The sequence below is a fragment of the Camarhynchus parvulus genome, chromosome 2, assembly GCF_901933205.1.
Source record: "Camarhynchus parvulus chromosome 2, STF_HiC, whole genome shotgun sequence".
Lineage (NCBI taxonomy): Eukaryota > Metazoa > Chordata > Aves > Passeriformes > Thraupidae > Camarhynchus > Camarhynchus parvulus.
Window position 1 is genome coordinate 123271405 of NC_044572.1, and position 27226 is coordinate 123298630.

Consider the following 27226-nt stretch of genomic DNA (forward strand, 5'->3'; position numbering starts at 1 on the left):
TGGTCCTCACGTGCTTTGTAAAGTCACACTCAGATGGCACTTCCAGCCTCAAAATATGCATCCTATTTACCCCTGGCTTTGACAGAGGCTTCCAAGTTTCCCTTGAAGATCTGAACCTTGAGATTTGTTCACCTCTAGCTGTATCTATCCAAAGAGGCTTCCTAAAAAGCAGTCTCTCAGAGAACTGGGTTGGAATGAGCTGAACTGGACAAGCAGTCCCATTCCCTCTCAGGGAAGCATAAATTATACTTTCAACCCACTTTTTGGGATTGATTCCAATTTCTCTTTTTCTTTTGTCCACAATAGTCTATACTTTAACACTGCAATAAATAATCAGTTTGACGTAGAATTCAAAATATTTTAACAGCTGGAGCAATGACATTCTCACTCAACTTTACTGTAAATGGAAAAATTCCCATTCCCCCCCACAAAGACAGAGATTGCAGATCATATTCTGAATTCTTTCTAAAACTTTGGCCAAAAGATATCACCAGCACAGTCTGTTCCTCTTCACATTATTATTCCCACTCTCACAGATTCTTTTATCTAACTCCCTTCTGCCCTGAAGTTTACAATCTCCTTCCAAAAATTTTTCAACCACACTTCCCATCTCTTAAATTCCCTCTCTCTCATCAGCTTTCAAATAATAAGACCTTATTTTAGAAAAATGATGCTGTGAATTCAGCACTACAGACCAATCTGTTCCTACCTTTTTTCCTGTGCTAAAACACAGCATCTAATTTAAAATCCTTTTTAAAAATTATTTTTTAAAAAGGCACAATACAGCCCTTTAGCAAAAGTACATGAACTTCCTGCCCATAAAGGAAAAAAATGAAGTTCTTACTTTTGGCTGTATTAATGCTTTCCCATGAAAATTGATACATATGTCTGGGAGAAAAAGGAGATTTGGATTATCTGTATTCAAGAGAATAATTAAAAGAAGTTATTGCACAAAATGATTAGATTTTCTAGCAACACAAGTTTGATTCTGTGATAATGTTTAAGTTATTCTCATCTATGCAGAACACTTTTCATCCACACAAGAGGTGCTCTTCATTTTCTCTGTACCAAAAAAAACATTGTATTTTCACTGATGATGTTTAACATTTGATTTCTTCTACTTTCTTTAGATAATTAAATAGATAGATTTGCTCATTTGGCTATAGCTAAATTGCTGTAGTAGTGGCAGACAATGACACTTTCAAGGCTGCACTATACATGATTAATCTTTGCTCCAACTAAGAGCCTTTATCGTCTGGGGCTACTCTTCCTGTTTGTCTTTTCCTTGTGTTTTCAGTTCTCCTTTCCTATCAAGGAGAACAACAAAAATCATTATGGGTTTTTAACGTAGGGAATGACATTTTTAGCTCTGAGGCCTATGTGTAAATGTAAATTTCCAGCTGTTATAGCAAAGAAATAGCAAATGTGAGGCAGACGTTAATATATTATCCATTGTTGGTAATACAAGCAAAAATCAACCTTAAAAAATCCCCCAGCTTTTGCAGGAATGAAAGCTTACTCACTTGGGCATTTACATGAACCTGTGCCTTCAGAAATAAAATCTAACTAGTTTCTTTCAATCCATGGAGTCTAGACAAATCCTCTGTGTTGTTTCTTCTTCCTCTGGCATTAACAATTCAAGGGCCAGAACATACAGCCAACCAAATCATCTCCAGATGTTTCCTCTGCTTAGCGATCTGATGAATGCCCAAAGACCATTTACTGCACAATGAAGTCTAGTGGAATCTGGGAGGATTCTGGATCCCATGCTGTTTTTCAGGACCAATTTCAGTACCAAAAGTTAAACAACATGTTTGGTTTCTATCAAGCACCACTTGAATATAAGTCTTCACACACTTATGAAGCCAGTTCAGGCAGAACTGATGAGCAGCCACTCTGAGCTCCCTAACAACTCTGCCTTCCTTTGAATCCACTGGCTGAAAAATCACAGCAGGGCTGTGAATGCAATAAGGGGCTTTTTACTGAATCTAGCATATTTATTGCTTCTACCATCTTCTAACCCTTTAACACTTCTGAATTTACTGTCCTGGCATGGTGAACACAACTCATAGTCAGTGGCACAGAGAAGCATGGACATTCAGAGCGTATTTAGAAGTGTAGGTTTCCCTCCAGAGAGTCTCCAGCCTTTGTTTAGCCCTCACCATAGCACATCTCTCATCATCTTATCTCTCTCATCTCCCATCATCCTCCCCATAGACCTTGGATCCCCATGAATCCTGAAAAGTCCTTCATTCTAGCATTAATACAGCAGCAACTTCCTAATGCCTTGCGCCAGGCACATTTGTGTTTGTAATTCCTTTCACACTAGGCAATTCATTAAGGGCTCTGTTTTGATTACCAAAATGTGTGAACACAATTTTGTATCTCATCTATACGGGGTCACTCTTATGTCAGCTCGTTTCTGACTGCGACAGTCTTTTCCCATCCTAAAGGCAAAACAGTGTTTACATTTGCTTAGCTAAAATATTTACATTACACATTCAAATGATGCATTTTCCCAGTGACAGGGCTCTCCCTGGTATTTCCTCCTGTACCTACTATGCAGCGGAAATGATTAAGATGAATATTCTGGGTGTCTCTAAACAAGCAGATGAAGGAAATATGCAGCACAGCTGTACTATACTAACACTGCTAGACTCTGCAACATGCATGCAGGCTTGTGAATGCCTAGCATGAAAACCTGCCTTTAGGACCCCAGAACAGAAGAGTTCCACACTTCCTCATCAATTTATTTCAAATAGATTCTTCATTTATTGACAAATGATTTGGTGGCTCAGTGCATGAGGCCCTGGGAGAGGAGGTGAGAATGGTGCTGTTCACTGATCATCAGTCTGCCTGTGGATAAAAGCCTGGAGTGCACCCTGTCTGCAGGGGAATAGAGGTGATGGGGACTGCTACCGAGACAGAGACCAGTGTAGAAGGAAAGGTGACACTAAAGCTGGCAGGGGAATGCCACGAAGTGACAATATTTCTGGGAATCAGAAAACACACTGCACACTCCTGTTTTAATGCAACATTACCAAGTTGGATAAAACACTGCAAGTGATGCTGCACCAAGAGGTCCTCCAGACCTCAGCAAGACCTCCACACACACAGCAAGAGCCTTTCCCCACAGGGACAGTTTGAGGCTCGTAGCAGAGAAACTGAAATTCAACATCATTTAAGACATATCATCATCTACACTGTAAACAGTTAGTCTTTCTCATTTATTTGTCACTACCAAACAACAGTCTCTCTGAGAAGAAATTAGATAGAGTGCAGCAACTTCTGACCCAGAAACTCTGTAGCAATGCAAAATTAAAAAGTTAAAGAACACACCAAAGGTGTGTATCCCTTACCTTATAACATCATCCACACAGGTCTTCATACAGGCTCTCCCAGTGAGGAAGCAAAAGCTTCTGGGCTGACAAACCAATGAAACACTGGTTAAAACATTATCTCAAAACCCCTGTCTGTGCTTATATCCATCCCAAACTCTGCTGCATCTTTTTGTTTACAGAAACATATACAATAGACTGAAGTTGACTTCGTAAGCAAAAACTATTTATTTTAAATTGACCCTGCCCTCTTAGTGTCATATACTCTGAAGGAAATGGGTTATTAAAGTCTCTGTATAAGTCAGGCATGCAACATCTAGCAAACAAATATTATTTAGTAGGATTATTTTGTGTGGTATGTGCATTTTCTCCACTTTTTTAAACTAACAGCAAATGAAAGTTTGTTTGCCAGCTAAAACCAATCAGTAGAAGAAAAGTAACAGGAAAGTAACAGGCTCTACACCAGTATGAGGCAGTGTATTCAAAATAATAAACAACCAATTTTGATTTAACCTAAAAGCCTGCATGGAGGGAGTGAGCAGGCACATTACCTGCCCACCTGGTGCCCAACCAGCCCCACCACCAAGCAGCCTGAGGGATGTGTAGCGATTAGTGGGCAGGACACTCCTGCAGAAAGGGGATGCCAGAAATCCCTGGGCTGAAGGGGCCGGGATAAACACAGATTCTGCATTTTGAGCCAGCAGCTAGCAGCCTCACAATTTTAATTCAGCTCTTTGAAAGCTGCTTTCCTTTGGCCCTCCTCGGGAATACAGAGTTTGCAGCTCCCAGCCTTTGGCAGGCCAGCTCACAAAGCCCCGCCGTTTTTGGCAGAGCAGCGTCCGGGATGATGGGCAGTGGCTGCCGCTGTCACTAGCAGGATGTTTTCTGGAGTTTCTCCTACAAGGCAATGTGTTTATTCTTTGAAACAGTTGCTCCCTGAAGATTAAAACTGAGCAGAAGCACAAAAGCAGCGTGTGTCCTCTGGGGCCACTATGTGCCATCAGGCAAACAGGAGGTACAAGCTGTGTTCTCCCAAATTACACAGAACAAACGGTGCTGCACTGGCGGAACCCAGTCACGTTCCTCAGTACACAAACCACACTCTCCTCATTTTAACCCCTTCCTAGGAAAAAACCTTTCAAACACCGCTTGTGTTATTAAGAGCTCCAGATTTAGAGTTGTGTGTGGGGTCTTCAATGCAGCTGAGCCCGTTCACCCCAAAAGCATGTTAGCCTGGGCACAAAAGGTGAGCAACAACCACAAGGTTTGTGCTTTTAAGACCATGCTTGTTATCATCCCCAAATAGCAGTACACACTCTCAAAAACAGACTTGTCAACCACAAAGAACAGACAGCAATATGAACAGTGAACACTTGGACAAAATATATCTTAGAAACTAAAAAAAATAGTCATTTAAAAACCACTAAAATAGGATTGATGTACTAAGAGCACATGAGAAATGCTGGCACAACAATGAAAAATCTGTTTGGCACAGTCTGTGTAATCATAGTTATTGCAAGGTGGCTGGAAAAATAAATGCAACAATGATTTTTCTTTCTGCTGAGGTATGTGCAACAAATGTTAATATTTTTATGACTGTACAGGATGCATTGTACTCCAGGGAGTACTTTGAGGGGTGAGGAACTGTCTCTGGTAATAAGAAGTATTTGCCTTGCCTATATATCAATGTATTTCTACTAGCAGAATTCATTTAATATTGTACATAAATAGTAACTTTTGGCTTAAAAAGATGGAGAAGGAAACTAAATAGTCTTTTCTTCCTCTGATGGGAACACATACACAGATTTTCTTATTACTGGTAACACAAACTAAGCCCACATAAAGGGGAATAGCCAAACTTCAATAACCCTCAGCATGATGGCCCCACAAAGCTTTACTCTCCTGCAGAGTGCAGAGCACTTCATAACTTTCCTCCCTGTTGTATCACTCTTATTTTAATAAACAACCAAACAGCAGCGATGGCCACTAACTTATGCTACTCTAAAGACAAAAATATTACCTTTGATTAACAAGGACCCCTCATCCTAGACCCTCTTTGCATTGTGCAGAAGAAGATACCAGGAGAAGCTGTTTGAGCTCTAAAACTCCCTCCAGGCATTAACGCAGCTCTCGGAGCTGCTCACCCTGTCCCGGCCGCTCACCGATCCCGTATGCAGGGCTCGGATCCCGCCTTCCCCGGCTGCCAGGCGGGCACAGCCTCACTGATCCCGTATGCAGGGCTCGGATCCCGCCTTCCCCGGCTGCCAGGCGGGCACAGCCTCACCGATCCCGTATGCAGGGCTCGGATCCCACCTTTGGCTGCCAGGCGGGCACAGCCTCACCGATCCCGTATGCAGGGCGCGGATCCCACCTTCGGGCACAGCCTCACCGATCCCGTATGCAGGGCTCGGATCCCACCTTCGGGCACAGCCTCACCGATCCTGTATGCCGGGCTCAGATCCCACGTTCCCCGGCTGCCAGGCGGGCACAGCCCGCGAACAATGCCGCCTCTGTCAGCCTGCCCGGCGAGGGTGCCACAAAGACACGCTCATCCGCAGCCCCGCACCTCTCTTTACTTCTTCTTCTTCTTCCTGTTGGAGCACAGGGTGATGAGAAGGGATGGGAGAGAAATGCCGATGTGTTTATGATCAGCCACGGCTCCGCCGTGCCCAGGAGCGAGACAGTGGCAGCGCACGACGGGCGCCCGGGCTCCCAGAGAGGAGACGGGATCTGCGCTGGCAAGAGCCCTCCCTGCCTCGCTTCACACATTTTTGTTTCGGATCCGTGGGTGGTTGCATGAGCAAGCAGCCAGAATAGGGGAGGAGTTAGACAAAATGCAATTTAGGACTTGGAAGCCTTGTCTGCCTTTTCGAGAGCAGGAAGAAGAGGCGAAATCGCAGTGCCCCGACAGAGCGACGTGCCCTTCCCAGCCCGGCTGCTGCCACCTGCCTCTCCAAACCTGCCGGGAAAGGAAAGCGGCTCTCCCTGCCCGGGCTGATCCCTGGCACAGCACAGGCACAGCAGCTGCTCTCGACCCCCGGTAACCACACTCCAGAGCCCCTGAGCACGCTGGCTCTTCGCTCCTGCCCCACAGCATTACCAGTTCCATTTTCAAGGAGGCACGATGCTTCATGATCATCATGAGCAACCAGAGGATGAGACAATAAATGACATCTTCAGCAGATGTTTAGAGCTGTCACTACGCAGAGGAGGAGACAGCAGCAGCTTAAATCCCAGTTTTCTACAAAGCTTTCCTTGGAAATCAGAGAGGCAAAGCCAAAAGCATTTTAAAAATCAGATGTCCATAGTTCTCTCGTGCATATATATCATGTGCATATAGTTCATGCAACTTCAGTTTTGTTTTCCTTTCTATGAGAAAATGAGAAGCAATGTCTGGCTCAAGATGAAAAAGTGATAATTCCTGCTGAAACCAATTGGAATATTACACTTTAACTCAAATATTCACAAGCCAAGCTCTATGATAGATGTGAGATGTTTCACGCTTCTCCACACAAATTGTAGTCCAGATCTAAAAACATTGCAAGTGAATAGAGCAGTAAGCAACATTGTGTTTTCTTCTTGAAGTAAATACCAAGGGACACACAGCCCTTGGGTGCAGCACAGCTATGAACTCATTCCAGTCCCTGCTGAACCACCCTTACAGTATTTTCCCATGCAATTAGTATTAATTGGTGACTTGCTGGCAATGTCCCAGGGGCCTATGTCACCCTTTTAGCCAGTCCTACCAGATCAGCCTTGAGATGATCATCAGGGCTAGGCAGCCATCCTGCTGCCCCACCTCTCAAGGCTCTTTCTTGCTCTTGCATTTTCGGGGACTTTGGCAAGGGTTATCTTGAGTAATGAATAATCAAAGACACACCTCTTCCAAATTAATATATGCGAGTTTGTAACATGAGACAGCAAAGTAAGAGGGTGACTTCTAGAGGGAATTTATAAGCACTTTTAAAAAATATGTTCTTTCAAAGCATTTCAGTGAACTCCAAAATAATTTTCAGGAGAACTGAGCAGCAGCCCTCAGTTCAGTGTCTGGATAGAAACAGACCTGTAAAACTGCATCTTGCACTCAAAATTAAGCTGATACAGGACAACTGTGAATGAGCAATCATCTCTTCTAATTTTATTCTTTATTAACAATTCTGAAGGATTTCCTTTTATCTATTAATAAGATAAAATTTGTCTTAAGCATCTTGTCAAATGGAGTTAAACATCTTGTCAAATGGACTTAAGCAGGTTCAAGAGTGCTTTATTTCAGCAGAGCCCCACAATTCCATGGCAATTAAAAAAATCAGATGTTCTTTGACTGAACATTGTAAACATCTAGAACAAATTTCAGAGTAGCTTCCAGGGGCATTTTCTCAGTATGAATCTCTTTTTCCAAAATGACATAAGTAATGTCAAAACTTTAAAAACTGGTGCTGAGGTGGTTATTCAGAGTCAAAAGAATGTCTGAAAAGAGAACTGTGCAGGGGTCAGCCTACAAGCACCACTCAAGTTCTAGTAAAGGATGCAACATCTAATGGTAAAATACATTAGGAAATGCTTGTGGCCAGAGGCAAGCAGAACTGCTTCGACTAAAACAGGTCAGGTATAATCAAGAGTAACAGGCCAGCTTTATTCCTTCTCCTTTTTCTGCTTCTCCTTTTTCTGCTTCTCCTAAGTTTCCAGTCCACATAAATCAGTGGTCCTCAGTGTTACTCTTCTCATATCACTTTCGTCTTTTACTGCACAATACTTAGAAACCACAACATAATGTAAATTGGCACCTAAAAGTGGTGTATTTTGCATTGGAGGTAGTTAAGAACACTGAACATGGTTATTTCTCTTGGAAATCTTGAGTCTGGAGTGGAGGAGCCTGCCTGTGCCATCTCACTTCATCTCTAACAAGTTGTACCTTTAGATTTCATGTACTTAGTCTATATAAACTCCAAAGTGAAAGCCAAAACTCAATCTCTACACAGGTCAACAGATGTAGAGAGATTTAGCACTTACATGCAAGTTGTTTATATGACATGGTTTATGGAGTTTTTCTTTGGAGATACTTCTCCTTCTGAACCCTTGTGATCCTACTTGATTTTAATTTTTTTAAACACCTTACTTTTTTCCCACATCTATGGTAAGTAAAGATCCAGATATTATTTGTCAGGGCCCCATGAAAAAATGAATACTTTCAGACTATTCTCACAAGTATATTAGAAGTACAGAAGACCACCTCAGTTTCACTGGTGTAACTTCCCAGCAATTCCATTAACTTGCAGTATCTTTGGATGTACACCATCAATCTGAGATAGCCCTCACCTCTATCTCACTTTTTTTAGCTCTCAAGGTGTATAAAACCACAAGGATATTACTCAGGGCAGCCTAGGTGGTCATTCAATGGATGGATGGATTAAGGAACCACAGAATAAAAGTTTCAGAGAAGAACTTCTCCATAAAATCATGCAAAGGATGGAGAACTGCACACATCCTCTGGCAGGGACAGGAAGGTGCCATATGTGTCTTTGGAGATGTAGAAAAACTATGAGATTTCTTACTATGATGCTCTTCTAAAAAATCTGGTTTGCTTACAGGATTTTAAAACACACACATGTTCAGACTGACACTTTACATCTACAACTAAGAGAAAGAGGGACTCATTCAGTTTTCTGAAAACACAAGGCCAAGAGATTCTTTCTTCAAAGACGCGCACCAAGACTTAGCCACTGCCACTCTAATTCCCTGATAGCAAATTCAATCTTTACAAATACAAAGCAAACATCTTTAAACAAATTATGAACATCTCTGGCCATACAGATAAGACTAACACTTGTAAATTACTTCTCTAAATAGGTGTTATATCAAATCTCCAATGAGTGCAGATAGATGTGTTCAGCCTGCATTAGGTGATAATGAAGCCTGAACCCAAGAGATCTTAGTTAAATTTGGATTAGCTGTTGATGAAAACCAACTTGATAACACTGCTTATTCTAGACTTGCCTCAATTACAGTTTTTCCAGTCAAACTTGTCACTGCTATTCCTTCTTTCCAAGAGCATTACTTTTGTGGCAGTTTTATTTGTAGTGTTACGTGACATTGGTACCTGCACCTCATCAGGTCCTTCTACTTGCCTGAGACAAATGCTGGATCATACCAGGTCCTCTCCACCTATGGGAGACCAAACACAAAATTACACTTACTCAAGCATCACCTCTGCCTCTGGCTGGGAGCCTGGCAGAGCTGGGAACTGCAAATCTCCTACACATGCTGAAGACAAATAAACACCAGGCTGCCCCCACTGCTAAAAGATCTGTATTTCATTTTGAGCTATTGATCAAACTGAAGTATTTTACTTGGGCACAGATCATTTGGGTCTACACTCTGTTCTCTGCTAAAAGCTCTTTAACTCTTGACTAACTCAGGTCATGTGGATTTTTAGTTTGGCATAACGTGCATATGGCCAAAGCCCCTTCTCAGAGCTGTCAAGTCAAAGCCTCACAAAGATCTGACATCTACCAATATAATAATAAATCTAATCTTCTGTAGTAAAAGGATGAAAATAATTTTCATAAATAATTTTTCTTATGGAATCTGGTTTTCAACATTACAATACTTATGAACCACAACACATCCAGTGAAATATTTAAGAATAACTGATGTAAACTACAAATTTATTTCTCACCTGTCTGATAAGCACTGATTGTGGAACTGAAACTTTCACCTCATCTGAGGTGAAAGAATTTGAGCGTGGCTCTTTGGTTTCCATTTGTAGTAGCCAGAATTTCCAACTGTTTTTTCACCCACGTACTTGATAGATTTGGGCTTGTTTCCTTCAGACAAGACCAAATGTATTCAATCCGTTACAGTCAGGACTAAATACTTACATGTGGCTTCCTTATGTTACACATTAGGACATAGATGGCTACAAATGTCCTTCCTTCAACTTCAGCTGTCTTTTATTCTCCCCTGCAGCTTGCTCATTTTTGTTAAAAATGAAGAAAGGAATCAAATTACTAAGCTTCCATTTTCCACTCTTCCTAATTTTCAAATTTATGCCATTTCTAAGGATCAATTATTCTATGAAAAGACTTTTTTACACTATTTAACAGAACCAAAATCTTGAAGGAACAGAGATTTTTTTGTTTGTTTGTTTAATCCTCTCCTGCATCCACCCACTTTTCCTATTTTCCATTCCTTAATTAATTTCAGGTCAAAGATCTTTCTGACTCAAGATATCCAAATGTTTTCAGATTTGGCTAAAAAATTGTGCAAATCCATTATCCTATATCATCATATCCAACACGGAGAAACTCTCATTAATTATTTGAATATATGGACAAGATCTGATTATCAGAATCAAATTGCTAACTCAAATGCACAAGGGAATATAATTATTTTTAAAAATGTAAAATATGATTAGAGTATGCTCAAAATAATCGATGAGATGGTAAGATCCTAGTGGGCAGAGCTTCTGGAAATGGAAGTGACACCACTCTAATCAGGAAAACAGCCACGAGAGGATATTTATCTATTTATGAGGGTTTAACTTTGAGATTACAAGTGCAAGAGAGAAAAAATGTCATCCTCCTGTCATTTGTTGACAGGCTGTGATAGAGAGAAGCTTTGTCAGTACTTCATCACCATCCATGACTGCTCTGCATCTCACCTCCAATGGCTGCCTTGCATTTCTGAGTCCTGATCCCTTCAGACCTGTTTGAATTATCCCTGTTTTTCTGCCATGAACGCTGGCATCTTACTCAGCAAAAGCATATCACATAAAACTGTTTGTGCTCAGGAAATTGCATTATATGAAAAGTAATTATTAAGATGTGATTTTCTCTCTGCCAGCATTTGCACAAACTGTACAAGTCCTCTTACTACAGCCACTGCCACACAGAAACTGTGGAATCACATTTAAGTATTACATCAGTGACAAAAGTGTCCACAGCAATTATTTATTCATAAAACAAGGAACATAAAAACAAAAGAAAACACCTCAAAACCACAAAAACAAACAAACAAAAAAAATCCCCCCACTCTTAGAAACCTTTATTTAACTACAGTGAATTGAGATAGTGTAAATACTCGAAGTTTAACTTCAGGAAAAGCAGGATGGGATGTAGACTGTCAGCTAACCGTTCTTGTTCTCTTTGATTATCACTCTATCTTTCAGAGTGAAAACTGGTTTACAAATCAGGAAAAACAAGATGGACAACCTTAGACCCAATCCAAACAAAAAGCTGGTTAATTACATCAAATATTTCTTAATGCAACTAAAGCTCTTTGTGCTGTCCTCCCAAGTGCCCACAGGATAGAACAGTGAGCTGGCTGCCCCTGCACCTGCTTCATGTGACACTAGACTGAAATCTATCAATGTTGTCCAAAGTTTCACCTATGTTTCTGATATAAAAGAAAAAAAATATCCTAAAGGACCTGCTGACCCCTCAGATTCAAACAGCTTTTGAAGCTGAACAACAGATCAGTAAGAGATGGTGTTTCCACCTTCTTTCTGCTGTTGTTGTTTTGCCTGCCCTCTACACCACCTGTGAGAGATCAGACCTGGTTTTGTATCTCATATTGTCCTTCAATACTTTGTTCTTCCTTGGAGACACCTGTCATGGATGCATTGACACATGCCTGAAAGCCTCACCCAAGCTTGGTTCACAAGATTGAACTGAAAGAATTTATAGACTAATTAAAAAAGAATTTAAAAGAGCAAATCTTTCAAGTGTCTGATATAGCGAGTCTTACGCAAGGGTGCTGAGAAACTGAGCCCTGCCCTGACTTTAAAGTTTACTTTAAACAATCACTGCTGGGAGTGGAGTGGCCCAGTAAGTCAGAGGTGTCTGTCCACCAGGGGAGTTCCATAAAAGCTCTCAAAGTATCTGCTAATAAAGGCTTTGCCCTGGTGACACAGCAAGGCTGTGACAGAAGCTGATTGGCTTTGGTTTTTTTAAATACCTAATATCAACATAATGAAAGCTATCTTGGGCATGGGGAATACATTCCAGCTAGCAGGCAGAGGCCCAGCCTTTGGCATGTCCCTACTCCACCAGCCTTTGGCACACAAAAGCCACCTGCAAGGGAGACTTGACCCCAGAACATCCAGGCTCTACAGGAGCATGGCTCAGTAAACCTGGAGCTGCCACAAGGAAGGAGCTGAGGCAGAGCACCACTGGGCAGCCTTCCCCTCCATTTCAGCAGGGGAGTTTTGCAGATAGCTGTCTTTTGGGTGCCAGCACCCACCACCCTCCTCCTGGGCACCTCCTGGGAGGTGATCTGTGCAGTGGACTGGCGGATGGAGAGTGCAGAGCATCGCTGCTCTGACCAGTGCCCCAACAAGGAGGACTCCCTAGAACATTTGTATGTCTCTCTCTCATTTGAAAATGACCTTTAAAATCACTCTGCCAGCAAGAACTGAATATGATGTTTAAAGGAAACCTTCAGTAACTTGTGGATGATAAGAATTATTTTTTTTAAACTCTTTGAATGTGACTTCTTCATTTACATGAGTGGCTGAGACAGCCAGAGTGTTAGTGTGCATATTCAGCTCCACCTCCAGACTCCACACTGGACCAAATGCACCAGAGAAGACAGTAAACAGAATTTCCTATGCCAACTCATTGAACTGGGAGAGATGCTAGCATAAAACTCTAAATCCCAGAAATGGGATTTGCTTAATCAAGCAAGCTTTGCCAGAAGATGTAATCGCACACCACAGAAGATTACATTAGCCTTTTAGAAAAAAACCCACACTTAACCAACTCCTGAAATTCTGCTTTGATATTTGCATGAAATCCATGCAAATTGTATGGGCTTCAGCATGTGTTTTCTCCCACACCAAAGCAGCCAGATGGACAGCCCAGGATGTGAGAAAAATATTTTCTGCTAAGCCTGAGGGGAGATGATGAACAAGAAAAGAAGCCCCCACGTGCTTCTCCCCAAGTCCAGTGCATACATCCCACCCCTCCATACTGTGAGCCTTCTTTTCACAGAGATCCCTTCCTTTGGCCATGGAGAAAGCAGTGGCCTAGCAGCCAGGGCAGTGCTCCTGCCAGCACCTCAGCCACAGCCAGGAACTGCACCTGGGGTGCAGGAAGGAGACTGGGGGTCCCCACCTCCACCCTGCCATCAAGCAAGGCCCTGGGAAGAGGGGTCACCCTGCGGCATAGCCATCAGTTATTGCAACACAAAAGGTGGCTTTGTATCAGCTGCTTTGAAGGAGCACGAGCTTGCTTCCTTCCTAGCAGTTATTAATGGATTTCATTACAGTTTTCCTCCTTTTTCACGTACATTCCTCGCTCCATGAAGAAAGCATGGGAGCAGCTGCAGCCAGCTGTGAGCTTCCCCATGGGACCCTGAGTGCTGCCTCTGAGACACCAGTGACAGTCCCAGGGGGATGGAGAGCATCTTAACTGCAGACAGGATTGCTTGCTGCTGCTGTGGGAATCCGGGCAGAAAAGCGCTGCTCACATTCCAGGCAGGGACAACATGAGGGTGCCTCACACACTGCAACAAGGAGAAGCACTTCATTTGAATTCAGTGGGGCAGAAGAAACAAATTCATCATGCAGAATGTTTAGGAAAGTCTCACCCCCTCTGAAGTGTTTCAGGAATAATGTTCAGCAAATGGTAATTGTACCCTCTCCACCTTTGCTTTTAATAACTGAGGAAGTGAAAAACAAAACATTCATTCCCTTTTTCCATCATTTTTAAAATCCAATTTTTGGGTGGCTGTTAGCATCCTCTCTGCATTACCAGTTACCAGAATTCACCATGAGTAAAAGCCTGAATATCTTTGCTTGGGCAAATCTCCTAGGAACATCAGCCTGGAAAGCAGGCCCTGGGAAACAAATCAGTTCTTCCTGACATGGGAAGCATCTCAGCCAGTAATCCCAACTAATGTGGATCTCTCCACAGGTTTACTTTACACAAAGAAAGTACACTCCAATAAGGGTATTTCACATGTGCATGTCTGCTATTTCAGATGTCCAGCCACTTCAAAACTAAAACTCAGTTATTAAGAATGTGAAATACCAGACATTCAGATATTCTCCAAGTGATCCTATTAGGACAGAGATATAAGTGGGCTGGCAGATACACTTTCAAAAATTACAAGTCTTGTACACACAGAGAAATCTCCTTGCCTCCCTCCATCAAGCAGTTTTACTGTTTGGTTAGTTGGTTTTTCAACTTCAGTCTTCCATTAATTCCAAATCCTGATAAAATAAAACTTTTGCTGCTTGATTGTAAGTTCATAAAACACAAGAAGAGCTTAATGCAAAAACGTGAATAAGTTAAGCAGTTTACATAAAATTTACATATTTGCTCATTTAAACAGGGGGCACTCTTTGCAGTAATTTGATGTTCTCAAGCAAGCACGGGAGGCATCACATGCTTTGACTTTTATGTTGCTCCTTACTGATATAATAATAATTGCCAAGACAGCCTTTACAAAAAAAGAAAAACACAACAAAAAAACCAAAACCACTCCCTATGCTGTTTGGGGATTTTATAACAATATTTAATAGAGGGGAGAGCATAAAAGGATAAGGGCCTGAAGTCATGCTTCCAGACAAAGTTCATATTTACCACCCACTATGAACTATGTGCAAAACCACTGTGCAAAACCACTGTTCATGGGTACAAAGACAAGACCAGTCAAGGTCTGCTGTTACCTGTGACCTGCCTTCTCTCAATTTTGCTCTGTGCTCCTGTTCTTCAGCCATCCCTTTGCTGCAGCACTAGCAGTACATCTCACAGCACTGCACGTTGCCTACTTGATTCATCACTGAATCAACACAACATAAATCCCCCAGGCACACCAAAGCACTGCTACATTAATGCTTCATCTATGCTGCAAGAGCATCTCTTAAAATGCCTACAAAATTTGTTTTAGAAGACCATGGTTTTGTTCTTGCAGCACTCTAGCCAGGAGGTGGTTAAAACAAAGGTGAAAAATCACAGCAAATAATCTGAAAGACTGTATTCCCATCATGTTTGCCACTTCCAATCCTATTTTGTCTTTGTGCAGTTGCTCTGTTGAAATCATTAGGAAGGTTCTGGCTTTCTGCAGGTGGAAAAGGCCAGACCCTGATCCTGCGTGCAGGAGCAACACCTCTTCACCCACCATGAGCCTGCAGTGCTGCATCAGTCCTTTACTTCTCTAGACACGCCTGCTTAGGAAGAAACTTGACAGGAATTGTTTTAAATACATTCTGTCCCATGCAAGTATGTGGCCAAAAAAGTTTTAAACCCTGCTCTTGACAGTCTTTTTCAATACAGATGGGAGCTCACAGGAACCATTTGTCTTTCACATTTGTGTTTTCAGCTTTATAATTTCCATTTGTTCAATACCTCTTGTCCCATCTCATTCTTATTTTAGTGCTAGCCCTAAAAGAGTTAAAGAGAAGATAATTTTGACTCAGCATCATCCTCCTGTCCTCAATTTGCCTTAACATAAAAAAGACAAAAGAAACAGCCCTACCCCTCCATATAATTTTATTTTCTCACTTCATTGTCTGAAGGGTGGATAAATGTGTGAAAACAAAACAGAGCTGCACATGTGAGAGAGGAAGGGTTCCTATCACTGCTAGGAGCCCATCTTCTGCACTTCCCTGACTCGGCAGTAAACTAGAGACACTCCTAAATGGTGACAATGGGCAAGGAAATTTGCTTTGCAAACAATTCCCTTTAAAAAGCTATCAAGGAACTACTTGATAGCATTTAAGTTTTTGTCTCTTAAACATGCAATTCTCTACAGAAAGCAGATAATGTTAAGTAAAGTACTGGAAAATGAAGTGGCTTAGGATTATACACAGTCAGTTGGGCTTTTTCTAAAGAAACACTACACAGACCCTCTACAGCCTGTGAAGCTGAGTTTCTAGAAGCCAAAAGAAGCAGCATGGAGTAACTGAAGGCTTGTGTCAAAGGACAGCAGCAGGCAGGACCCCGCACAATGGGTCTGCATTGCAACCACACTAATACCCTCACTGCATAAAGAGTAGGAGGAATACATAGGAATTAAAGGGAAGATTTATTCCCAGTGGGTTTTACAGCTAAGAGGCATGTATTTGGGGCAGCAGCACCAGCCAGAAAATTTTGATCACTAACTTGGTCACTGGTCCAAACCAGACCCTGACTCCGTGACACCACAAACAGGACACCCTGTGAGCACTACAGATGAGGAGGCTTCGGAGAGCTAATGGGAAAAACATATAACACAGCATGCCTTGTTCAAATAACCTAATTCATAGCTTTAGCTTTTGAAACAAACAAAAAATAAATGCAAAGATATGACACTAGCAATGCTTGCCATCACTCTCAAGACATGGAAGTTACCATATAATCTGAAAAACTATAAATACAAGAGTTTAGGAGTGTAGAAAGCATTATGTGAAATCACCACAAAAATGTGTCTTGCAACAAAGCTATGAAGAGAGTAACAAATAGAACTGGTAAAAATACTGTTACATTCAAAAAATTAAAACTATATAAATCATCAAATTCAAATTAAAACTACTTAGACTAGCTATAGGTATGAAAAGAAATACACCTAGAAGGAAGAAAATAAAGCAAAATGGACTTAACAAGAAATAAGCTTAAATAAAGTCATATTAAATTCTCAGCAAGTTGTGAAAGATTCTTTGCCTTTTTTATTTTTTTATTTTTTTATTAAACAGTAGAGCTCGCCATCTGTTTGTGGACAGCACACAACAAGAGTCCTGAAGTGCTGAAAAAATCTGTACCAGAAGCCTTCATGCTCACTCTGTATCCCACAGCACAGCCACACCAAGTTCAGCTCTCCGTACATTGCTGAAAGTGTTTCCAGGCAAACCCAGCGGCTCCACGTGGAGCGCCATGGGGTCTCTGAAGAGCTGGCATGTCTCCACCAGCATCGTGCTTCTCACAAATCCCAGCACTCCAGGAACAAACCCTTTTGGCACTAAGCTCACCTAGGGCCTCAACAAAACCATCCACTCTGTCCTGTAGCAATGGAAGTCCCCTTGGGTGTGACCCCTTGGCACGGTGTCTCACGGACAGGCCTGCCTCGGGGGGCTGACTGCCTGGGAGGGCTGGCTGGAGGGAAAATGCCAGAACAGAGAGAGAAACTAAGACAAAAGCCCTCTCCTAATTCTACCCTGTGCAAGGATCTGAATCTTCAGCTTTTATAGCAAATCATCACTTTTCAATTTTTTATCCTTTCCGTCCCAAGCACTGCTACCGTGAGCACTTCCAGGCTGAGGAGAGTGCCACCACATCAATATTCATCAAAGAGATCCTGAAGAAAATTCACTTTTTTTTCAAAATTATTACAGTTAATTGGAAACATCTGCTACAACTATCTGTATGCCAGAAGCATTCCAATCTTCTAGGCAGTCTCTGCAGGAATACCCACTCTGTCCTTTTCTGGCTAGGCTTTGCCAACGGCATCTTTATTGTAAAAGAAAAGATACCATAGGACTAATTGGCCAAATGCAGAGTTTAAATTGTCTCTGCTCATTTTCACACAAAGTACTAACACATGTTGTGCTGTCACAGCTGTGAAAGATATTTTCATCTCCATGTTGGCTTTTAACTGCTTTCTTGCAGTGAACCAGGTCAAAGAATTTTGGGAGCAGCACTCCCCTCTGCTACCCAGTAGCATCCTTAACCTAATAGAGTGCTGCAGTGAGAATGTCCAAGCACAAACAATCAACATTTTACATTTATACTGAGATTAATGTCAACACAGCACATGAATGTAAGTACACTATTTCATGCAATGTGAATGTTGAATATTTGTAAAAGTATTTATGTGAATAAAGGATAATTATCTGAATGTCCAATGGAAAAATGTTCCCGTGGGGACAGAATGCAGCCTAACTATGAAGTATTTGAGAATTCCAATAAATATTCACTAAGACCTAGTGAAAGTCTGGGCTGGAACTTACAAACACAGAATTTCTAAACAGGTTGTCAATCATAATGAAAAATGCATGTGCATACTGGACTTCCTAAGTATTATTAGCCTTCTGTCTAAATCCATTGTAATTTTGTTTTTAATAGGCTGAAATGTGAGGCATGATCTTTTTTAATAAAAAGATTCTGTCAAAATTGTGAATTATTAATGTAAATCATGATGTCAAATTAATTTTTTTAAGGAATAAGATGAACAAGACATTCATATTAAGGAGTGAAGCATGATTGTATCTCTGATGAAGTGAGATGAATGTTTATACTATAGACCTTGCCCATAACAGCTGGAGATTTCTTACTGTCTGTATGAGGCAGCATGATGGAAATATTTGTTAAAAAGGTAAGGAGAATCTCCAAAGACATCTTTGAACTCAGAACCTCCAAAGACATCCTTTGAAGCAGATGCTCTTCCCTGAGATGCCAGACGAGGAAACCTTACTCAGGGAGAGAAAAATAAAAGCAAAAAAAGGCACTGATTTTTTGAGCCAGATTGTTTTTTAAAATTAAATTACTATGGGTAAAATATTCACACAGATGGCCACTATGAATTCTCATCCCAAACCAGATTAGAAATAGATTTTCTTTTTACATGAAGAACAGAAATCAATCTTTTGTAATGTAATCTTCTTAGGTCCTTGCCTATCCCAAGGGTAAGAAGAACCACAAATTTCTTGTTTGACAGTGTGGAAATACACAATTGTTTGTCGACACCATTAAGAAGTTTCAAATCATGGTGAAAGAACTTGCACACATCAACAGACAGAAAAAATGAACTGTGAAAAGCAAGAAGACCATGTAATGTCTGGTTACGTATTTTCATTTGGCAGAATTGTGATGCTGATAGAAATAATGCAAAAATAATAATGCCTCTGACTGAAAGAGCATGTGTTCCCTTATTGCCTAGAACAGAATAGTTTTCCACACTATATTATAACTTTAGCAATAATTAGGATGTGAACTTCTGGTCCAGTTTTCTTCCTTTTATGCAATAAGGTTATAAGGATCTTCATCACTTCATCTCATGAGTTTGAACAAACTGGTTTGTATTTTTTTCTGCCTTCCTCAAGAAGAGACAGTGATAAGGCAGGGAGTGATTATCAAGGGATATTAAGAGAATAAACCCATGAATCTCAGTGTTCAGGTTAAAGTTCAACACCAGTTAAGAAGTATTCTTGAACCCTCATGATACTGCTATATAAAAATAATACAACTGCTCTGCAATTTAAAGGCATAATCAAGTAGAAAATTATAGAGTGAAATGTGTGGCCCCTGAGCACATTCATAGGTCTTTATGCCATGAAAAATAAAACCCTTTCACTCACTTGGACTGTGAAGCTTTTTCTCAGAGAAATGGGGGACAGTGGGCAGTGCCACAGCTTCCTCTGTCCCCTTGGGGAAAGCCCTGTTCAAACTTTTCTGGATTCACTGCAGAAATGCAGAAGCTGTACTCACAAGGAAGTGGGAGATGTGCCATTTCTGTTGGTATTAAACAGAACTAGATGACAGAAAGAAAATCACACATTCTCGTCTGTAGCATCAAGTCACTCTTGGTTCTCGTGTTTGTTGGCTTGCCATGCTGCACGTCTGACACAAAAGACAATCTTACTCTCAAAGCACAGTAAATCAGCAAGTAAAATTCTTGGAATAACAACACTGAAATCTGTCCAATACTTTCCTAAAAATGCATACTAAATCTGCTTCAGCCATGGAAACTTGATTAATGTGTTTAATATATTTGGAAGAAATAATCATTCATGTCAAGGGTAAACAATGCAAGTACGGAAAATGGGTGAGAATAATATGAAAAGAGAAAAGAAAAAGAACCAGAAGCTGTAGGATACAATCCCACTATCGATAACCATTGTCATGGCTAAACCAAAAACCAGTATGCCCTAAGTGGAGTAAATTATCATCTCCACTCTGTGATAGTTAAGGCAAAATGAGCATTAACATATGAATAAATGAAGCTAATGGCTGGATTTTCTGTGAAATCTGAAATTCTGCTTTTTCAGGATTAGTGATAACAGAAGTAGTGACACATGCTTCCTCCTGAAATCCACAGAGCCCAACAAACCTCAAAGGAACATGTGCAAGGAGGGACGAGGAACAGCCACAAGAGTGGGGAAGAAGCAGCACCTGCTCCAACCCAACACAAGCATCACAAGCTCAGCCACAGGCTGGTCCTGGGGCCCGGCAAACCGCCCACCAGGTCCTCCTCTGACACTCAAGGTCCCTCCTCAGTGCACCAAGGTCCCCTCCCCATGGCAGTATCCAAGCAGCAGAGAATCCAGGCTTTGGCCAGAGCACAGTGGTGGTACCCTAGAGGTACCTGTATATGCCTGCCCTTACTTACCCATAGTGTGCCTGGCACAGAAAGTCAATTTGACCAAACAATCAATTGAACTGTTCCAGCCTGCCTTTGGGAACTGCAAAAATGTGGGACGTGGCACTTACCTCACCATCAGGACACGGCTCTCTCTTGTCTTCCAAGAGCAAAACTTCTGTGCTATAAAAAGGGATTTTTTCTATTTCTCTGCAGGCAGGCCAATATTTAGGTTGTGCTTATGAGCAGTGATGGCTGATGATCCAAAGAGGAGCAGAAACTCAGCACATTCCCCCAGCAGCAAAGGGCCTGGGATAGGCAGATGTGACTGACAAGCACCCCTCCAGGAGCTGCAGAGTTTGCTCTCTCTGAAGTCTCCCCCTTTCCTGCTGGGCTGCAGCTGCGTGCACAAGAACACATCATCCTTCCCACTGCTCCAGTGCACAGACACAGACACCACTGGGGAATGCTTCAGACACATGGAAGCAGCTAGCAATTTAATTAAAACATCCACACACAGAGAGGCACATGCACATCCCATTCCTCAAGAGAAACACATCAAATAAATACAGGAGCACAGGACTGCAAGGAAACTTACAAGGCCCTTCTATGAACTCCATGATGCTCCATCCTAAAGCTGGTCTTTATTTTTACCTCTGCTGCATCTGGAAAAGTCTGTTAACAAACCTCAGAGATAATCAGGGACTGGTTTTTATTGCCTGGCCTCACTTTACCCAGAGTAAAAAGCATGGCATTGCACCATTACATTTTATGCCATATCTATCACACCAACTCAGAAGAAAACATAATCCTTGTATGATGCTATGATCCTCTTCTGAAATGCCAGTGACTCTTACACCTTTGAGTCACCTATGAATTCATAAGAATTCTGTCACCTGTCAACTTCATAAGCATACTGCTGCTTATTTACAACAAGGATAGGAAAATATGAAACATGCTTCATCTCCTTTGAGGAATTTAATTAGCAGATTCCCTTTGGCCCAACACTCCCACAATTTTAAGATAATATTGACCTCTCCTCTTTATTCAATTCTCTATATATTTAATATTTCTTCTATGAATCTTCTTTTTCTCTTGCCATATTGATAGATCTCCATGTGGGTACCACATTCAAATTCTTTATCAAGATTGAGATGAATTGCATCTATTGCTTTTATTTAGCAACAGGACTGAAGAATATGAAACAGCCAACCTTGGCACAAAAATATTTATTAATAATTTTTTACTTTATCCCATTTTCCATTAGCTTCCCTGACTTTATTATGTTGTTCAACATTCATTCTAAAATATTATGTATTTTAGAGGTTGCCTTAACAGGCTGTTATTTTGCCAAATCCACTTCCCCTGGAACCATCTCAAAATCTGAAGTTTACATTTTATATTTCTCATTCTCATGCCCCAGTGTTCAATATATTAAGAAAAAAAAAGTCTGCAATCCCATGTAACAAAAATGGCTTTCCAGGAAGGAGCAAAAATGCTTTTTAGAAGTAAAAATCTGATGACCTCTCAGTGCAAGCCTCTGGAAAAGAAGTGATGGATATTGTTTCTATGCCTTGTCTGTGAAACTCCACTGCTGTTTTAATGTTGCACTACACTGGTTTTCTTCAATAGCTAATATGGGAAACCTGATTCCTTTTAAAGAGGCCTCCCAAATCAAACCTAAAATCAAATACCTCCCCATAACTTAATTTATTAGGTTAAAAAGGTCAAGAGCCTCTTTACCACCAAAGTACTTGTCCAATTCTCAATAGGAAATTTAATTTCTGTCATCTGGAGCAAATGTGTATAATGCAAATGGCATTCAGAAACTCTACTGCACTTTGAAACTAAACCCATTTTTTGCAGCTGCTGCTTTAAATATCATCAGAGTCTGGAAACAAAACAAAGTCCTGTCTCACTGACATATTCCTGCATTAACATGAACTCCAACAAATGAGTTTAAGTGGGTTTGGCCACCAGCTGTGGAATTCTGCTGTACATTCCACTGTACACTAGTCTACAGCCTAATTAACAGCCCTGCAAATATTCCAGATATCTGCTAATATTATGCACAAAGACGTAATTAGAAGTGTGCGTGAACACAGACAGGTTTGAAAAAAAGAGAGAACAAATGTGCAGCTCCAACTGCTATCATTATTAACTCCTTCTCAGTGGCAGCATCATGCACCAGGTTAGGATAAGGTTAATGCACACCCCACACTGTGACCTTTCAGACTGAATTTAATTGCATCCCTACCAACGATATGGCAAAATGATAAGGTGCATCCTGATTGATTTTCTTCCTTGCAGACCACAAGAGCTCATTCCAACTAAATCCTGCCATTAAATTTACAGCACAACTGGAAAGGAGTTTTAAATTATATACACCCTAATCTAATATTTGAAACAGTTATATCAAAGACTCTCTATTATAAACTGCAAAATCCCTGTTTGCCTCTTCTGTAAACCCGCTACACTATGTACAGCGTTATCCTTCAATTGTTAGCGTGCTTAAAGTGTGTGTCTAACACTGTCAGAGCCATGCTGTCAAGCATTAAAGAGCACTTTTAGGCATTCTGCCCCTGTAATCCTTGGGGACTTCAGTAGCTACAAGTCAGGGGGAAATCAAAGTAAAGAGAAAAGACAGGTCATCATGAACCTAAGTGCAGTGTAGTCTCGTGATAGACATTTCTACTCTACATGCACAACACATTTAGGTTCTACAAGAATTGTACTACCCCTACTTTAGGAAAGCTGGGACAAGTATCTTTGTTAACATACCAGCCCACACTGAACTGGAAAATTTTGTCAGAATATTTTGTACACTGTGATTACTGTATAAATTATTATATGCCTCATTATAGCAGGGTTTACTCAAGACTTAGTTGTTTGATAACAGCTTAGATTTTCTGTGAATTTTTAATTATTCTTTCAAATAAATTTTTGGTGGTATTTTCAGATATTCAATACTATATTCTGCATTAAAGATGCCCATGGGAAACTTTGAGATGTGTGTCTGTTTTAAGCAGCTTCCACTCACAGTGGATGAAACTAACAGCCAACCACGCTGGGATTTCAGGGTTTTTTCAAGGAGGTGATGGCAGGCATATTCTGTTATTACTGCATAGGAGTTTTAGCTACTGCACTCATCATCATGGTCAGAACAGCTCATCTGCATTGAAGTTCTGAAGAGCACTGTGCACAGCTGAGCCATCACTTAGATCACTTGCATTTAGATGAACAGAAACTTGGATGAGCCCCAAATGATGGCAGACCTAATGTCTCATTTGCCAGCAAATCATCTGTATCAGAAATTACTTTAAATGACAATGCTAAAATTGAATTTGTCCCATGTTTAACATGCCCATTAAAAGGAAATCCTTCAATGCCATTCACTGAGGCTCAGATGCAGAGAGTCAAATGACCATGTGGTCATGGCCACAGCCCGCCCTCAGCAACATCCCTGACTTTGATAATCTGTAAATGCTCTGGAGTCAAGGAGGAACTTCCCACTCAAAACCTCTCACCTTTACAGTTGTTCTAGTTTCATGAGTCTCTGATGCACAGAGAGTGCTATGATAGACTTGCCTACAAGACAACTTGTCACTTTACCATGACTCAATTTTAATTTCACAGCAAGGCCTTACCCAAAGCCATGCTGGAGCCTCCTGAAGCCTCCAACCACCCCTAGCTTCCCCTGGATGGCCCTCAGGAAAGAAAACACAGTGGCAGCAGAAGGCTGGGGGGGACCTGAGACTGGGTGAGTTTTGCATAGCTTTGAGCCAAGTCATTGTTCTAACAAAGCAACCTCCTGAGAGCCCACTGTGAACCTAAACACTGAATTTCTCATCCAATGCATCAGAATGCAAGTGCAGTGTGAACAACTCCACCAAGGCAAAGACAGAATTAGCCTCATCAGACATGCAGCAGCATATGTCTCTTTCAACATGTACTGCAAAATAGATACTGAATGGAAAACAGATGATTTTTAGCCTCCTATTCTGTCTACCGGTAAAAAAAAAAACCCTCAAAATCCTGCATATCTTCATGTAAATTACTGTACTGCAAAGATAAATATCAAAGTTATGCAAGATGCTAGATAAGTAGAAAGACTTAAAAGAACAAGGAAGAAATAAAAACACCTACAAAACCTCCAAAGACAAAAAATAAACAACAGTTTATTTGTGTTCCCAGGCAAGTCCAAAGCCAAATATTAGCATTTTCTTCTGGAGGCAACTTTCTGTGTATTGAGAGCCAGTTTAAATAAACAGCTGGCTTTTCTTCTCAGAATATCTCGGGAGCCTGCAAATTTTTTTCTCCTTTGAGAAAATATATGAAAAACAATGCAGGAACAACTTCACACAGGAGTAGTAAAGAAATTCAAATATCTAGTTATAATTATAAACGAAATTTTGGCCATGCAAAATCCATATGAAATGCTCTCAGGTTGAATGTCTGCCAGCCACTCTTCTGAGCAACAACCAGAGAAATCTACCTTTGCTATCTCCTTGTTGATCTCATTTCCCCATGCTTCATTTATGCATTTTATGTGGCTTTTTAGTTTTATTCCCATATTTCTCTCTTAGTCTTACCTGAGCTCATTCCCTGCTAGATCCCCGGGTTTTTCTTTGGTATCCCAAAATCTCAGCTGAGGACTTGCTGGTGTCTAACATTAGAGGTTCAGGGGCTCCAGTCAGCTTTAAGCTGCAGTAGTTTTTTCTACTCTGTAAAGCCTGAAGGGATAGTACTTTTCCTTCCTTGCTAAATAGTAAACATTCCCCTTCCAGTGGGCAAACAAATTATCTTCTGTTGTTTGTAAAGAAATCAAACAATACCCTTGTTTACCTTTATAAATGTCTTTGTGCTATCCCCAGTCCAGCCCAGTAAACTGAGCGAAGGTGGTGCAGCCAACATACAGCAGGCAGGAGTAAATGCCTGAACACCAGAGAAATCTCTGCCCAGCAAAGAACAGAAACAGCCACTCTGATGTCTGAGTTTGGGCTGAGATAGCAGCAGCAAACTGAATCTCAAGACAGTAAGTATCTTTAGTAAGCAAATTAATTTTACTCATCAGCTCAGCAGAAACACGGTTTTCTGCCTCCAGGGAAGGGTGCAACGTGTACTCATTAATGACTGTTTATTCAGATCAACACTTCTGCTGGATAAATTCCGCCCCACCACCACCTTACACGAGCTATTTCATGATCAAAGTATTGAAATCAACCCTGCCAAAGCGACATCATTTGAGCAGTTGCGTTAAGCACAGGCATGTTTGAAGGATCAGAACCTAATGAGGTTTTCTGGTTGTTGTTTTTGGCATGAATACAACAAACACCTTAACAAAAACATAACTCTGCCCGTGCAAAGTACAGAGGTCTACTCATGCAATTATCATCAACAAGCACAAACACTATTTGTAAGAATCTACCAATTCATTCCATATTATTAGTTTATTTCATAAATAGGCTGATTACTTCCGAAATAGCTGCTTTCTTAAACTACATGGCCGATATGCAATCTGGTAACCTCCATTTACCATTTTCATTTAAACGCATCCTATGAATCTGACCCTACTTCATTAAAACCAACAAATGTCACACAGATCTTTGCACATGGAACTCAACATATCCAATTGAAAATCAGTCTACTGCTGACAAAAAGGCTGAGAGCAAACTAGTGCCTCTATCCTGGTCATCACAACCTCAACTGTGTGATGTGCATCAGCACACACCTTAGAAAATGTAAAGCCTGTTAACTCGTGGGGTCCTTCTGAAAATGTGAACACATCCACTGCTCACACTGCTTCGTTTAAAAGCTGGTTCTAAATTTATCAAATACAGTTTGAAACTGAAGGTGACTGGAATGTTTTGCACTACCATGTCACTTCCTAAGAAAGCTGATGTGAAAATACTTCCCAGATGTGGGTTAAGATTTCCAGATGAATAGAGAGAGCAGGAAGATGCAGGCTCCTGACCAAAAGCCACTGACAGCGTGCATTAAACAGCATTTGCCCAGGATGTGTCAGACAAGAGACCTGAGGCTGGGTTCCTGTTGCTACAGGAAAGTTCCTGGCCAAAATACACTTGGCTGCTCTGGCAAGAGTTTCTCTCCATATTGTTTTGTTAATGTTTCCAAAAGGTCCAGTTTTGGTTTTGTATGGAAAAAACTCCAACCCTGCAAATTTCAGCTCTCTCACTTTGCACCAGAATAAACTGTGGGGTTTAAACGCTCACAGCACAGACAATCAGACTTCCAGTGCATCCCCTGAACTAACGATGCACCACAGAAACTTAATAGGAGCTTTTCATAACATTTAATAAAAAAACTTACCTATCTCCTCCAAACTCTGATTAGTATCTGCCATACATAGATTATTTTTGTTTTTTCTGTGCATTTTCCACATTAAGAAACATTTTTTATGATTTTAGGGGTTTTTTATGGCATCAATAAGCTACATGAGGAATGAGACAGACAAAACCAAAATGTAACACAAAAGGTCTCTAAAATATATTGTAATGTTGTCATCCACAGACAGTAACTACAGAAACATCATGGAAATAACACAGGCAATAAATTGAAGCTATGTGAATATTTACTTTTATTTTCAAGACAAC

The 27226-nt window shown here is 40.9% G+C and overlaps 1 protein-coding gene across 11 annotated transcripts in view; it reads right to left on the reverse strand.

Annotated features, from left to right (window-relative positions):
- PAG1 (phosphoprotein membrane anchor with glycosphingolipid microdomains 1) overlaps nt 1–27226 on the reverse strand; it is a 112870-nt gene that overhangs the window by 45845 nt on the left and 39799 nt on the right. For 5 of the 11 annotated variants that reach the window (XM_030968268.1, XM_030968287.1, XM_030968221.1 and 2 more), the window contains one exon: nt 3360–3424. The exons of 2 other annotated variants lie outside the window; for them this stretch is intronic. The gene's annotated coding sequence lies outside the window, so the exon portion shown is untranslated. Of the gene's footprint in view, nt 1–3359; nt 3425–5500; nt 5595–5651; nt 6092–27226 lie in introns of those variants that run through there. 4 more of the 11 variants (XM_030968296.1, XM_030968305.1, XM_030968278.1 and 1 more) reach the window with 4 other exon arrangements.